We start from the raw sequence: 13,815 nt of genomic DNA on the forward strand, positions 1-13,815 counted from the left end.
TTGGAAACCTTTGCTCTCCTGAGTCTTTCCAAAGAACTCAGGATACCTGTTGACTAAATCTACCAGTTGCTTTTGATACCAGTTTTTGCGAAGTTATCTAAGCCACTTTACAATGTGGGATGAATTCTGTTTGTTTTCTGTATCCCCCAATCCTAATAGAATAGGCTTTCCCTACATATCTGTTGGATGAATGAATGAATTTAGGCCTTCAGCATTGCCAGGTTGTTAGGAACAAGTGAAGTAGGAAGACGGTTTGCCAATTTCCTTCTCCACAACTTCACTATTATATTACAATGAAAGAAGCTGCAGACAGAAATCTGTCAAAATCATTTATTCATATGCAGGCACAAATCCTGCCCTACAGCCTGTTCCTAGAAGCAGGCAAGGGCCTGCTCTGGTTTTTTTGTTTTTTTTTTCTGTACGCGGGCCTCTCAGTGCTGTGGCCTCTCTCATCGCGGAGCACAGGCTCCGGACGCGCAGGCTCAGTGGCCATGGCTCACGGGCCCAGCCGTTCCGCGGCATGTGGGATCCTCCCGGACCGGGGCACGAACCCACGTCCCCTGCATCGGCAGGCGGACTCCCTACCACTGCGCCACCAGGGAAGCCCCCTGCTCTGTTTTTTAGGCACTATAACAAGCTCCTTCCTGACGTGTTGATCCATGGCAGAGCCAATGAGACAACAGAGTCTCCGTAAGAGGCGAACACAGGACCGCTAGTCCAAAGGTGTTAGCCCTCTGGCTTGTCAGACGCTTATCCTCCGTTCATGCAAGGGGTGGGTTCCTCATCATTTTAGCTAATCACATGTTTTGAACACCACTCATTTCACCAATTAAAAAGTATTCCTTACACTTTTTAGGTGAATTATTAAGCTCTGGTGCAGATGGAGATAGGATATTTGCAGGTCCTCTAAAACATGGAATCCTTATCAGGGTCCTTCGAATGTTAATCACCTAACCTGCAGCGTGGCTCCCTGATTAGGGTGATTCACAGGTTAACTGACTGCCCCTCTGGTAGAGGAGACTAAAGTTAATTTACAGACACACTTATAGCACTTCATTTATGCAGAATTCTGTGAAAGTAAATTGCAGACAGTATAAATCCAGGAAACCTGAGGTTTTCTTCATGCATTTATTCACTTGCTCTTTATTAAAAGTCTAACATGTGGGATTTTAGGCTAAAAGTCAGGAATTCTGAGTTCTGGTCTCAGCTCTGCCACCAACTAGCTGTGTGATCTCAGACAAATTACTTAACCTCTCTGGGCTTTAGTTTGTTCATTTGCGAACAAGAAACCTGAACTAGCCATTACTAAAGCTACCTCCAGCTCTAAAATGTCATGATTCCATTCTTTCAGAAAATGCTAGGACGCATTTGCAATTCCAGTTACCCTCCAGCCTTGCTTGGCCTCCGTGAGGATTAAACCCTGATATCCCAAAGCATCCATTGTATGTAATGAATTAACTTCTCTCTTATACTCCTAGAATAGGAGTTATGTACTCTCTCTGGCAGAATGGAGAAGATAGTCACTCCCATCATGTTCTGTGTTCTGTGGTCCAGATGAGGAACCTGGGGTGAGAATGACTTGCAAAGTCCTCTAAAGGTCATCCAGCACAGAACACCCAATGGGGTGCCACAGATGAGCTACAGGGATGCCAAGATACCAATCTGCTTGCCTTCAGTGGAGGCTGGAAGTCCCGCGGAGGCCCAGGTTGGTGTAAGAGCCGCCTGGCCCATTGATTCCACCGAGCTGCATAAGCAGCACTGTTTTCTCCCTGTGGTGCGACATGAAAAGTGTGGTAATCACGCCTCTGTCGTACAGTGCTCGGAAATGTGCAGTTTAGGCCACGGGAATCATGGTCCTGACCCTTAATGATGCCCGGCGGAGATATAAAACAGAGGTTGCCAAGCTGCTGAGGGGGAGGGCGGGCAAGTCAAGGGGACCTCTCCTCGCTCACTGGGGTGCCGTGTTCCCAATCTTTTCTCACTGTAGCAGACATCCGTCCTGTTTCTGTACAAAACTTGGTGGCTCAACACAGCAAACCTTTATTACTTCCCAGTTTCTGTGGCTTAGGAATCCAGAAGCAGCTGAGCCGGGGGTTGGGGGCTCAGGGTCTCTGGTGAGACTGTGGGCTGGGCTGCAGTCATCTGAGACGGGAGGAGCCGTTCCCAGCTCCCTGGCTTGGCTGCGGGCTCCACGTGGGCCTCCCCACAGGGCTGCTCGCCTGCGGCAGCCGGCTTCTCCCAGAGCCGCTGTGACCCAACAGACGGGAAAAAGCCTAGTGCCTTTATGACCCAGTCTCAGCAGTGACAGACCACGGCTTCCGCTGTGTGCTGACGGTCATACAGACCAACCCTGGGCCAGTATGCGGGAGCAGGGCTCGAGAGTGTGGCTGCCAGGAGGCGACGCCACTGGGCCAGCCTGGGGGCCACCGCACCTGCCTCTGCAGACTCGGGTGCTGCAGCCGCCAGGGGAGCCACGTGCGCATCTCGGTTGAGAAGCACGTCCTGCCCACTAGGCGTATACCATCCTCTTGCGGGGAGGGAAATCTTGTTGCCCGCTGCTTTCTCCAATTCCTCTCACTTGCCCCTCTTTCAATATTCTTCTCCCCAGAGAAGTCACCACTTTCTCCCCTTTCCAGCCAGACCTCCCAACCCAGGCGCCCCTGTCCCTCACTTCTCTCTCTCTTCCTTTTTTTCTTATCTTCCCTCCACTTTCTTTTTCTTTCTCTTTCTCTCTTGTTTATTCATTTTCCAGAAAGCCCAGGAGGATTTAATTTTCGAAATGATTACCAGGAACGAGCCCAAGAGAAATGATGAAAACAAAAGTACTGTGGCCCTTTGAGACTCGAGTTCTTCTCTCTGAAAATACACTCTTCTTTTAGAGCAGAGGCCTCAAAGCAGCCCAGACGAGCAAATAGCTTTTCCCAGTGAAATATTTTATTTAAGGCATGGAGGCTCATTTGGGGGAAATGCTGAGATGCGGGAAACTTGCGTCGCCGTGGCGAGTAAGCACAGCTGATTACGTTCCCCGCCCGCCTCCGGGAGAGGATTCACAGGCACCCTTCTATGAGGTAGTCCTCCACTGCGCTCTGTTGCCTTTAGAAAAGTGCAAAATTCCTTTAAATCCAGGCACTCTGGAAACTTCGCAAAGCTGAGACTGATAAATACTGCTCAGGCACAGGATTGAAAGCAGAGTTTGAGCTGCTCCCCTATCAAGCCGCATCAGCATCACCTGGGAGCTCTTGGGAGCGGCAAAGTCGGCCCGGCCCAGGAGACCCGGATGTGAAACCCGGGGGGCGGGACTACCAAGTCCATTGCAAGGAGCCCGCGAGGGAGTTTGGCGCGCGCTAAATTGGTAGAAGCACTGGTTTGAGAAAAGCATGGGACCCTGCCATTAATGGAGGGGAAAAGCGGGGAGACACCAGCAGGTAAGACATAAAAAACAATGGGATGTGACATGCTTAAAATTTCTAGGTATGAAAAGATACATGGGGCTGGCGTTCCCTTGCCTCTGACCGCCCCCCCCGCCCCCGCTTTCCGCTCCATCCCCCCTGCTCAGGCACCAGCACAGTAACGGGAACCAGTCCAGGTTGAGCCTGGGGGGTTGGGGGAGGAAGGGGTTATTTCGTTACCACATTTTGGAGCCAACAAGCTTTTAAACCAGAGAGCCACTGGCTGTGAAGCAATGCTCGAGTGCGCCACTAGGGGTCGCCAGCAAGTTGCCTATTACAGCCCAATGCCAGCTTCTTTTTTTTTTTAGTAGATCTTTATTGGAGTATAATTGCTTCACAATACTGTGTTTCTGTTGTACACCAAAGTGAATCAGCCATATGCATACATATGTCCCCATATCCCCTCCCTCTTGAGCCTCCCTCCCACCCTCCCTATCCCACCCCTCTAGGTCTTCGCAAAGCACCGAGCTGATCTCCCTGTGCTATGCGGCTGCTTCCCGCTGGCTATTTTACATTCCGTAGTGTATATATGTTGATGCTACTCTCACTTCGCCCCAGCTTCCCCCTACCACCCCGTGTCCTCAAGTCCATTCTCTATGTCTGCATCTTTATTCCTGCCCTGCAACTAGGTTCATCAGTACCATTTTTTAAAATTTAGATTCCATATATATGCGTTAGCATATAGTATTTGTTTTTCTCTTTCTGACTTACTTCACTCTGTATGACAGACTCTAGGTCCATCCACCTCACTACAAATAACTCAATTTCGTTTCTTTTTATGGCTAATATTGCCTTGTATATATGTGCATCTTCTTTATCCATTCATCTGTTGATGGACACTTAGGTTGCTTCCGTGTCCTGACTATTGTAAATAGTGCTGCAGTGAACATTGTGGTACATGACTCTTTTTGAATTATGGTTTTCTCAGGATATATCTCAGGGGTTGCTGGGTCGTATGGTAGTTCTATTTTTAGTTTTTTAAGGAATCTCCATACTGTTCCCCATAGTGGCTGTATCAATTTACATTCCCACCAACAGTGCAATAGGATTCCCTTTTCTCCACACCCTCTCCAGCACTTATTGTTTGTAGACTTTTTGATGATGACCATTCTGACCGGTGTGAGGTGATGCCTCCTTGTAGTTTTGATTTGCGTTTCTCTAATAATTAGTGATGCTGAGCATCTTTTCATGTGCCTCTTGGCCACCTGTACGTCTTCCTTGGTGAAATGTCTACTTAGGTCTTCCGCCCATTTTTTAACTGGATTGTTTGTTTTTTTGATATTGAGCTCCGTGAGCTGTTTGTATATTTTGGAGATTAATCCTTTGTCTGTTGTTTCATTTGCAAATATTTTCTCCTATTCTGAGGGTTGTCTTTTGGTCTTGTTTATGGTTTCCTTTGCTGTGCAAAAGCAAAGGGAAGCCCTCTATGAGTTTTTTATAGTGTTTGGTCTTACATTTAAGTGTGTAATCCATTTGGAGTTTACCTTTGTGTATGATGTTAGGTAATGTTCTAATTTCATTCTTTTACAATGCCAGCTTTTTATAACAAATAGTTTTAAACACACTCTTTAAAATCCTGAAATGCAATTCATAGATAATAATAGTACCTAACTACACAAATAATTTTTAGACTTTTTAAAAGACTATAATATAACGCAGAAATAAAAGCAAAGTAATGTGTTACAAACTAAGATGTATGCTTGGACGACTACATTAGAGCCACAGTGAAGTGGTTGGATGCTTGCACCTGAACGTAGAATCACTGTGACTGTGGCAGCTGCGGGTGTAGACTGAAGTGGGGTGTTAAATCACTCACTTGAATACCAGTAGCAGCATTGCCACTGGCGATACGAGTTTTCTGTAGTTGTAAACAAGTCTTGAAAAACCTGGAACAAAACACATTATTGACACAGTCTTTCCTCAGTTTACTAACTAAATATCTATGTATTACTGGAAGATTCATTCAAAAGCTGTTTTTTATTTCTCTGTAGAATGGAGGTAGGATCTAGGTCCAGATATTATATACAGGTTTTAGATGCAGGATTTCACCTACATAAATGTCCAGAGGAACGTTTGAAAGTCATGTGAGAAATAGAAAATGTTTCCATCGCACAGGGTGTCGGGAATCTAGGTTCAAGGGTGTTCCCCCCCATCATTGTGACAACAGACCCCCAGCCGCAGAAGTGTCCATTGTAAGCCATAGGGAACAGCTCGGCTCCCACTGAGAATCACTTTGAAGGGAGGAGCAAAGGCAAGAGAGGAGAGACTAAGGAAGGCACATCTAGGCTCAGGATGGGCCAAGGACCATAGCCATGTGGCAGATGCAGCGACCTGGGGGCCCACTTGGGCAAGGGCGCGCAGTGCTCTGTTGGCAGTGTGCCAGGGAAACGGCATTCACTTTTTGTCCAAGTCTCACTTTTTAGCCCCTCTGCCACCACCCTTGGAGTCAACAAAATATTTAAACATCTGGAAATCCTTTTTAAAAATAGATATAATGTTCTCTTTGGGCCCCAGGGGGATTCCTGAAAATGGATTTAACGCTTCCTAAGGGGCAAAGAGTATTATGAATCACATCCCTGAAATGTTTGCATATTGTTGGACCCAGCAATTTCACCTCGAGAAATTTGTCCTAAAAGAAATACTAATAATTTGGATGAGGTGATAGCTACAAATATACTCACGCATAGTTTATGATTGTAAAAATGGAAAGCCATCTAATTGTGCAACAATGACGGATTAGTGGAATAAATTATAGCTGCAGTGGAATATTAGGAATTACAAATCAGGTTGTTAAAAATACTTACTCGCCCGTGGGCAGGGGTTACAAACTATTAGGTACCTTCTGACCTCATTCCTATAAATTTTGTAAATGTGTAAGTGTGTAGCAAAAGTATATTGCTTGGGGGTGATATACTGACACTAACAGCCCTTTGTGTGGCTTGTATGGTTGTGGAATATTTTTGTTTTTTTTGTTTTTGATTTATCTGTAGTTTCCAGAATTTCTACATGGAACACCTTTCTTTTGTAATAAGAAAAATGCTAGTTATAAAATGATGAGAAACTACTTTAAGAAAGAATCCTATTATAGCTATTTGGTAAAGTCCCTAATTGCCCCTCCCTTGTGTGTGGTAAATCCCGATTTTCGTTTCTTAAAGGTTGGCAAGTTTCTTAAGATTGGCAAGCTTTATCGATGGTTAAGCCAGTTGTGCAGACAGTTGGTGAGGCCTGGTGGATTTTTTTTAAATTAATTTTTATTATTGGAGTATAGTTGATTTACAATGTTGGGTGAGTTTCTGCTCTACAGCATAGTGAATCAGTTATACATATATCCACTCGTTTTTTAGATTATTTTCCCATATAGGCCATTACAGAGTATTGAGTAGTTCTGTGCTGTACAGTAGGTTCTTAATAGTTATCTATTTTATATATGGTAGCGTGTGTATGTCGATCTCAGTCTCCCAATTTATCCCCCCCTTCCCCCCTTGATAACCATAAGTTTGTTTTCTACATCTGTGACTCTATTTCTGTTTTGTAAATAGGTTCATTTGTACCATGGTTCTAGATTCCACATATAGGCGATATCATATGCTATTTGTCTTTCTCTGTCTGACTTACTTCACTCAGTATGACAATCTCTAGGTCCATCCATGTGGCTGCAAATGGCATTATTTCGTTCTTTTTTTTTTTGCGGTACGCAGGCCTCTCACTGCTGTGGCCTCTCCCGTTGCGGAGCACAGGCTCCAGGCGCACAGCCCCAGCGGCCATGGCTCCCGGGCCCAGCCGCTCCGCGGCACGTGGGATCTTCCCGCACCGGGGCACGAACCCGTGTCCCCTGCGTCGGCAGGCGGACTCTCAACCACTGTGCCACCAGGGAAGCCTCGTGGCCTCTCCCTTTTTTATGGTTGAGAAATATTCCATTGTGTATATGTACCACATCTTCTTTATCCATTCTTCTGTCGATGGACATTTAGGTTGCTTCCGTGTCCTGGCTATTGTAAATTGTACTACAGTGAACATAGGGGTGCATGTATCTTTTCGAATTATGGTTTTCTCTGGGTATATGCCCTAGAGTGGGATTGCTGGATCATATGGTAGCGCTAGTTTTAGATTTTTAAGGAACCTCCGTACTGTTCTCCATAGTGGCTGCACCAATTTACATTCCCACCAACAGTGTAGCAGGGTACCCTTTTCTCCACCCCCTCTCCACCATTTATTGTTTGTAGATTTTTTAATGATGGCCATTCTGACCGGTGTGAGGTGATGCCTCCTTGTAGTTTTGATTTGCATTTCTCTAATAATAAGTGGTGTTGAGCATCTTTCCATGTGCCCCTTGGCCATCTGTATGTCTTCTTTGGAGAAGTGTCTATTTACATGTTCTACCCATTTTTTTTTTAAAGATTTTTTTGATGAGGACCATTTTTAAAGTCTTAATTCAGTTTGTTACAATATTGCTTCTGTTTTATGTTTTTGTTTTTTTGGCTGCAAGGCATGTGGGATCTTAGCTCCCTGACCAGGCATCAGACCCCTCACCCCCTGCATTGGAAGGCGAAGTCTTAACCACTGGACCGCCAGGGAAGTCCCCCGCCCACTTTTTGTTTGGGTTGTTTGTTTTTTTTTTTAAAATTTGAGGTGCATGAGCTGTTTGTATTTTGGAGATTAATCCCTTGTCAGTTGCTTCATTTGCAAATATTTTCTCCCATTCTGTGGGTTGTTTTTTCATTTTGTTTATGGTTTCCTTTGCTGTACAAAAGCTTTTAAGTTTAATTAGATCTCATTTGAGGCCTGGTGGATTTTCATGAGTGGAGAACCTGACCCAGAAAGAAGCTTTGAGCTGCAGGATGAGTTCAAAGGCCGCTGAGCACCCCGATCACACCTGCCATCGGACATCTGCCTTTGTTTAGCCGCGTTGTTCAATTAATGACCTTTGGCTAAGTACTACACTGACAGAGGTTCTTTCTGTTTATGTAGTAGCTCTTGTTGGTGGCCCTAAACAGTAGTTAACTATTGACTATAAAGATAGCAGTCACCTCTTAAACCTGCTGAGTACCCAACCAAATTCTAGTAATAGTGCCTGTTATGGGTCAGGCACTGTTGCGAGTGCTTGACAAATACGAATAAGCTTCATAACAGCCCAATGAGATGAATATTGTCATTCCGTTCTTTTTAAAGATGAGCATGTCCAGGCACTGAGAGATTAGGCAACTTGCCCCAGGTCACACAGCTAGTAAGTGGTTGAGTCAGGATTTGAGACCAGATAGATTCCAGAGTCCAGATGCTATGCTGCCTCTCCACAAGCCTATTATTAGGTTTCCAAAGGCTGCTTCCGTTTGGAAATCAGCCACAGAAAATGACTGACAATAACTTAAGGCCACAGTAATCAGCCACGGTCTGCATGATGGGAGAACAAGGCCAGACTTAGAAGAATGTGCCCTGTGATGCAGTCTGTGGTTTAGTGAAAGCCAACCCAGGGCGACGCAACCACAGATGGAAGAAAAGGTTTGCCCTGCTCTTGTCAGGCCATGCAGAATAGATCAAAGGCAGCACCACAGTTGAACTGCAGATCTGGTGGTCCCAGCATTTCATGCTGAAATTCTCTTCACCTTGAGCACACCCACATTTCAGTAGGGAAGAGTTTAGAATCCTTTTTTTTTTTACATTTCTACATTGGCTATTAGAACGAAATGATCATACCTACCATTATTCACACATCTTACCATGTTTCAGGAAACCCATGCTTCCAAGAAAACACTCTGGCGCCTCTTTTAATGAATTTCCCTTGGGGTCCTGTCATGGGTAGGTACATCTTATCTTCCATATGTACAAAATGCAAAGCTAAAGTTAAAATCCTTCTTTGGCTTCTCACTGTTCTTAGGACAAATGTCTAAATCCTCAGTGAGCCTAAAGCAGGATGATCTACTGTCAATCTTGTTTCCATTTCTCAAAAGCACCTTTGACCTGGGAGTGCGCCGGGCATGCCCTCTTCCTGCCTCAGCTCAGCTGGTTACTCCGTGCAGCTCGGTTAGCAGATCACATCTGAAAGGCTTTTCCTCAGCCTTTCCCGATCACCCCCAGTCCTCCATAACACTCTTTATAATGCAGATGTGCACTATGTGTGAAATTTATCCATTCAATATCCATCCCCTTCTCCCCCAGACCCTAACTCCATGACAGCCATCATGTCCCTGTCACCTACAACTCCAGTGTCTGCTTTACAGGTGTTCAATATGTATTGTGAAATGAACGAGTATTCATAAATGTTTGCAATTGCCTGACATAAGCAAGCCCTTCTGTAGCTTCTATGCCCTGTAGCAAATACCAAAAGGTGAAACGTGGATTTTCTTAAAACAGCTAGAGAGAATTGTTCGACATGTAATCCCTGATGTCTGGCATCTATACTGCTCTTTTTGTAAGGAGTAGAGGGAAGAGTCCAAGGAACCCCTGTTCAGGCACCACCAGGTTAAACAATTATCAGCTCATGGGCCATCTTGTTTCCGCCAGTGTGGCCACCACTGTCACTGGTTTATTTTAAAGCTACTCCCAAGCATCATATCATCTCGACTGTAAAAACTTGAGTGTGTATCTGTGACTCTTTATAAAATTACTTTAATAACATTTGCATGCCTAAGCAATTCTTTAATATCATTACATCCAGTCAGTGTTGAAATTGTCCAAGTTGTCTGATAAACTGTTTTTTTCCAGTTGCTTTTTCTGGAATGCATCCGGGATCCACAGGTTGCATTTGGCTGATAAGTCTCTAAGTCTCGTAACATGTGACAATTCCTGCATCCACTTATTTTTTCTTTTATCTTGCCATTTAAAGACACTAGGCCATCTCTTCCGTAATACTTCTTGCCTTTTTTGATTTTACAGATTCCATCCTGTAAGCTGGTAGGAAGCCTGAAGGCTTGATGGGATTCCAGTGTGATAGGAGGCAAGAACATGCCTCAGGTGAGGAGGCACCTGAGCGTCTCTTGGGGCAGGAGCGTGGGCTGCTGGTTGACCAGATGTTCTCAATTTGATCCTACTTTATAAAGTTCCCCAATGGCTAGATCCATCATCTCCTTGAGGGTTGGAAGATGGGGATATTAAAACTCTAGGATTCCTTGTTAATTAGTGAAAACTTTTCAATAAAGAACTTTCCGGGGGTGGGGGTGGGGAAGGATGGGGAGAAGGGATTGTCAGGGAGTTTGGGATTGACATGCACACACTGCTGTATTTAAAATGGATAACCAGTGGACCTACTATATAGCACAGGGGACGCTGCTCAATGTTATGTGGCAGCCTGGATGGGAGGGGAGTTTGGGGGAGAATGGATACATGCATATGTATGGCCGAGTCCCTTTGCTGTGCATCTGAAACTATCACAACATTGTTAATCGGCTATACTCCAATATAAACTAAAAAGTTAAAAAAAAAAAAAAACTTTCCCCTATCAGCTATTGGTTTACCTTGAAATTCAGTCTGTATAGGAGAGGGAGGATAAATCCTCAATTCTTTCCCTTTACCAGTTTTCAGAGTAATTACTATTGGGTGGCTCTTTGCTTCTAGGTCTTTCCAGTGGAGACAGTTAGGATGTATATTTTTTAAGGGGAAAATAGTCATGAGTTTATACTGTTATTTCCAATTCAAAATCAGTACCACTAAGCTTCTTTTGCTTTCATTTTATATTTGTGTCTCTTTTGTCTCATGTTGAAAATCTTCGTTCCTAATGACGTCAACATAATTATATATTCATTTTATCTGTGTGTGTGTGTGTGTGTGTGTGTGTGTGTGTGTGTGTGTGTGTGTGGTCTCCAATAACAATGACACTGATAAAACAATTTAAGCCTTTTTTGGGCAGTTCTTTTTTGCTGGCTTTATTACTGTGTTGTTCAGGTCATTCCCTGGGGGGTTAGGTCCACAACTTCGTATATGGTTAAATTCATTTGTTGCATTTTGTCTCCATTTGTATTCCATTTTGTGTTATGGTTATGGAAAACATTTCTGTGGCTCGGAAGTCAGAAGAGCCCCTAGCCATAATCCTTCCAACAGGGAATTCCCTGGTGGTCTAGCGGTTAGGACTCTGCGCTTTCACTGCTGAGGGCCTGGATTCGATCCCTGTTCAGGGAACTAAGGTTCCACAAGCCACGCAGCACGGCCAAAAAAATAAAAAAATAATCCTTCCCACAGCATGGAGCCTAGCACATCAAAAACACTCAAATATTCATTGACTTTTATGACCTGTATATATGATTTTTCTAAGTCATCCACTGGGGCGATGGCTCCCACCAAGAAAGCCCAAGGCATGGTAAGGACCATGGTTTGCTCTAAAGTTCAGCTTGATTGAGAGTTTTTAGGGTGCTTTGTAAAGGAAAGGTCAAAAGGCATATTTCAAGATCCCTAATCTAAATCCTCCGGCTTCACCCAGAGAAGCCGGTCATAAACTGGCCAGGCCGGAGTGCTGGAGAGAAGAGTCCCTCATCTCGTTTTACCCAAGCTCTGAAACCCTCCTCTCTTCTTTTCCTTCTTTTTTTTTTTTTACATTATTATAGAGACTGTCAAAGTTTATTTTCCTTTAAGAAATGAAATGGATCTTTTTTTATTGAGGTATAATTGACATATTATATTAGTTATAGGTGTACAACATAATGATTCAATATTTGTAGATATTGTGAAATTATCACAATAAGTCTAGTTAACATCCATGACTGTACATAATTACACATTTTTTGTTGTGATAACAACTTTTTAAGAGATCTATTCTCTTAGCAACTTTCACATATGCTCTATATTACATCCCCATGACATTTATTTTATAATGAGGAAAAAATTAATCAATAGTCAACCTAAGAAAGAAATGGAAAATTTCATTTGAGCCAACCTGAGGATTATAATCTGGGAGACAGCCTCTCAGAGAGCTCAGAACTGTTCTGAAGAGGTTAGGGGGCAGGGAGGCCAGTATGTCTGTGATTTTAGAGAAGGGGTACGTGCAGTCAAACACACATCTTGGTAGAAGGTTACTGATGTTCATGAGGGAAGAGAGGTCTTAGTTAATGGTTTTAGTGCTTTTCCAAGTATGGGAAGATGCAAGAAACTGGGTTCATAAAATTTTCTCCTGAAAATATCTAACTACCTGAGGGCCAGTTCTGCCAGTTTTCCCAGAGCACAAAAATGCCTCATCTTGTTCTTCACCATGAATTCCTTTTAGGGTATATTTTAGGTCAGTGACTGCAGCGGCTCACAACTTGATTCTTGTAGAACTGGATGGTGGGCAACATTCTTTATTTTACAAACCCTTCCCTTTCGGTCTTAATTTAGACCAAGGTTTGGGAGGCATTTCATGACCAATTTGGCCCACAACACTAGGAATGCTCATTCCCAGGTAAGGCCAGGATTTCATTGATAGGACTCTCCGTGTGCTGTTAGTGGATTAGGCCCTGTTGACAGTAGCCCAAAGCCTCTGGACCGCCTGTCTTACTGGTCTGTTATGGTTCAGGAAACGGTTCCCTCTTGTTGCTTCTTCCCATAGCTAGAGTTACGCTATTACCATCATTGATCTTAAGAGAACTATATATCAATATTTGGTGAATCATTTCAAGTCACTTAGTCATTGTTATTTTTATCACAGGCTCAGTCACACATCTGGTAATGCAAGAAACAATCATTTTGTAAAATAGGCAGGATATAAACAATATAGCTAGTGACATTAATAAGGTTATATGTAAGTATTTAAGCTAAGAACTTCCATTAGCTGTGGCCCCGTATCTCCCCAGGTCATGTGACCTGGTCTGTTCTGTACCCGTCGCTATCTTTAAGGGAAATGATACATTGGCATTGTACATAAAATTCACCAAAGATGTATGCACATCCAAGGTGAGTGGTGGGTCATCGTGATCCCTTACAGGATTGAGAAAGGAATGTTATCTTCAAAGGGGTTACATGGCTGGCGCTAGAAAAAGAACAATTCATGTTTATGGTTGAGCAGGTATTTCTGCCATTAGGGAGTTCAGGTTAATGCATAAATGCAGATGCACAATGCACACGAGAGGGGAGGCAGGAGGCCCAAACGGGCCGAGTAAAAACAGTTTGTTTAAATTTTTCTTGTCTTGCCTTAAAATATGAATTTTATTTCATCAAATCCTAGCTCACAGCAGATAGGGAAGACTTACAACTGTCACATGATCTCTAAAAGAAAAGTTAGCGGCAGAACCATTTATAGAAACCAGGTGTTCTGTCTTTCGGCCTCCCCCAGGGATATTAATCTTCACCATCTTGTGTATTGAGCAAAGGCTTCAAAGTTGCGGCACCGGCAGGGCTGGACGCTCAGTAGGATTGGCCTTGCACGATCGTGCGTGGCTCAGCTGGGGTGCAAAATCCAAGCAGGTCC

The 13,815-nt window shown here is 43.9% G+C and overlaps 1 long non-coding RNA gene across 1 annotated transcript; it reads left to right on the forward strand.

The window, feature by feature from the left end:
* The first annotated feature begins 749 nt into the window (after positions 1–749).
* Positions 750–10,405, forward strand: LOC309839400. The gene is made up of 4 exons (XR_014298509.1): positions 750–1,442; positions 1,555–1,705; positions 2,753–3,425; positions 10,320–10,405. It is a non-coding gene; the product is annotated as an uncharacterized lncRNA (long non-coding RNA).
* Positions 10,406–13,815: the final 3,410 nt, after the last annotated feature.

The sequence above is a fragment of the Grampus griseus genome (assembly GCF_964374135.1).
Source record: "Grampus griseus genome assembly, chromosome: X".
Classification (NCBI taxonomy): Eukaryota; Metazoa; Chordata; class Mammalia; order Artiodactyla; family Delphinidae; genus Grampus; species Grampus griseus.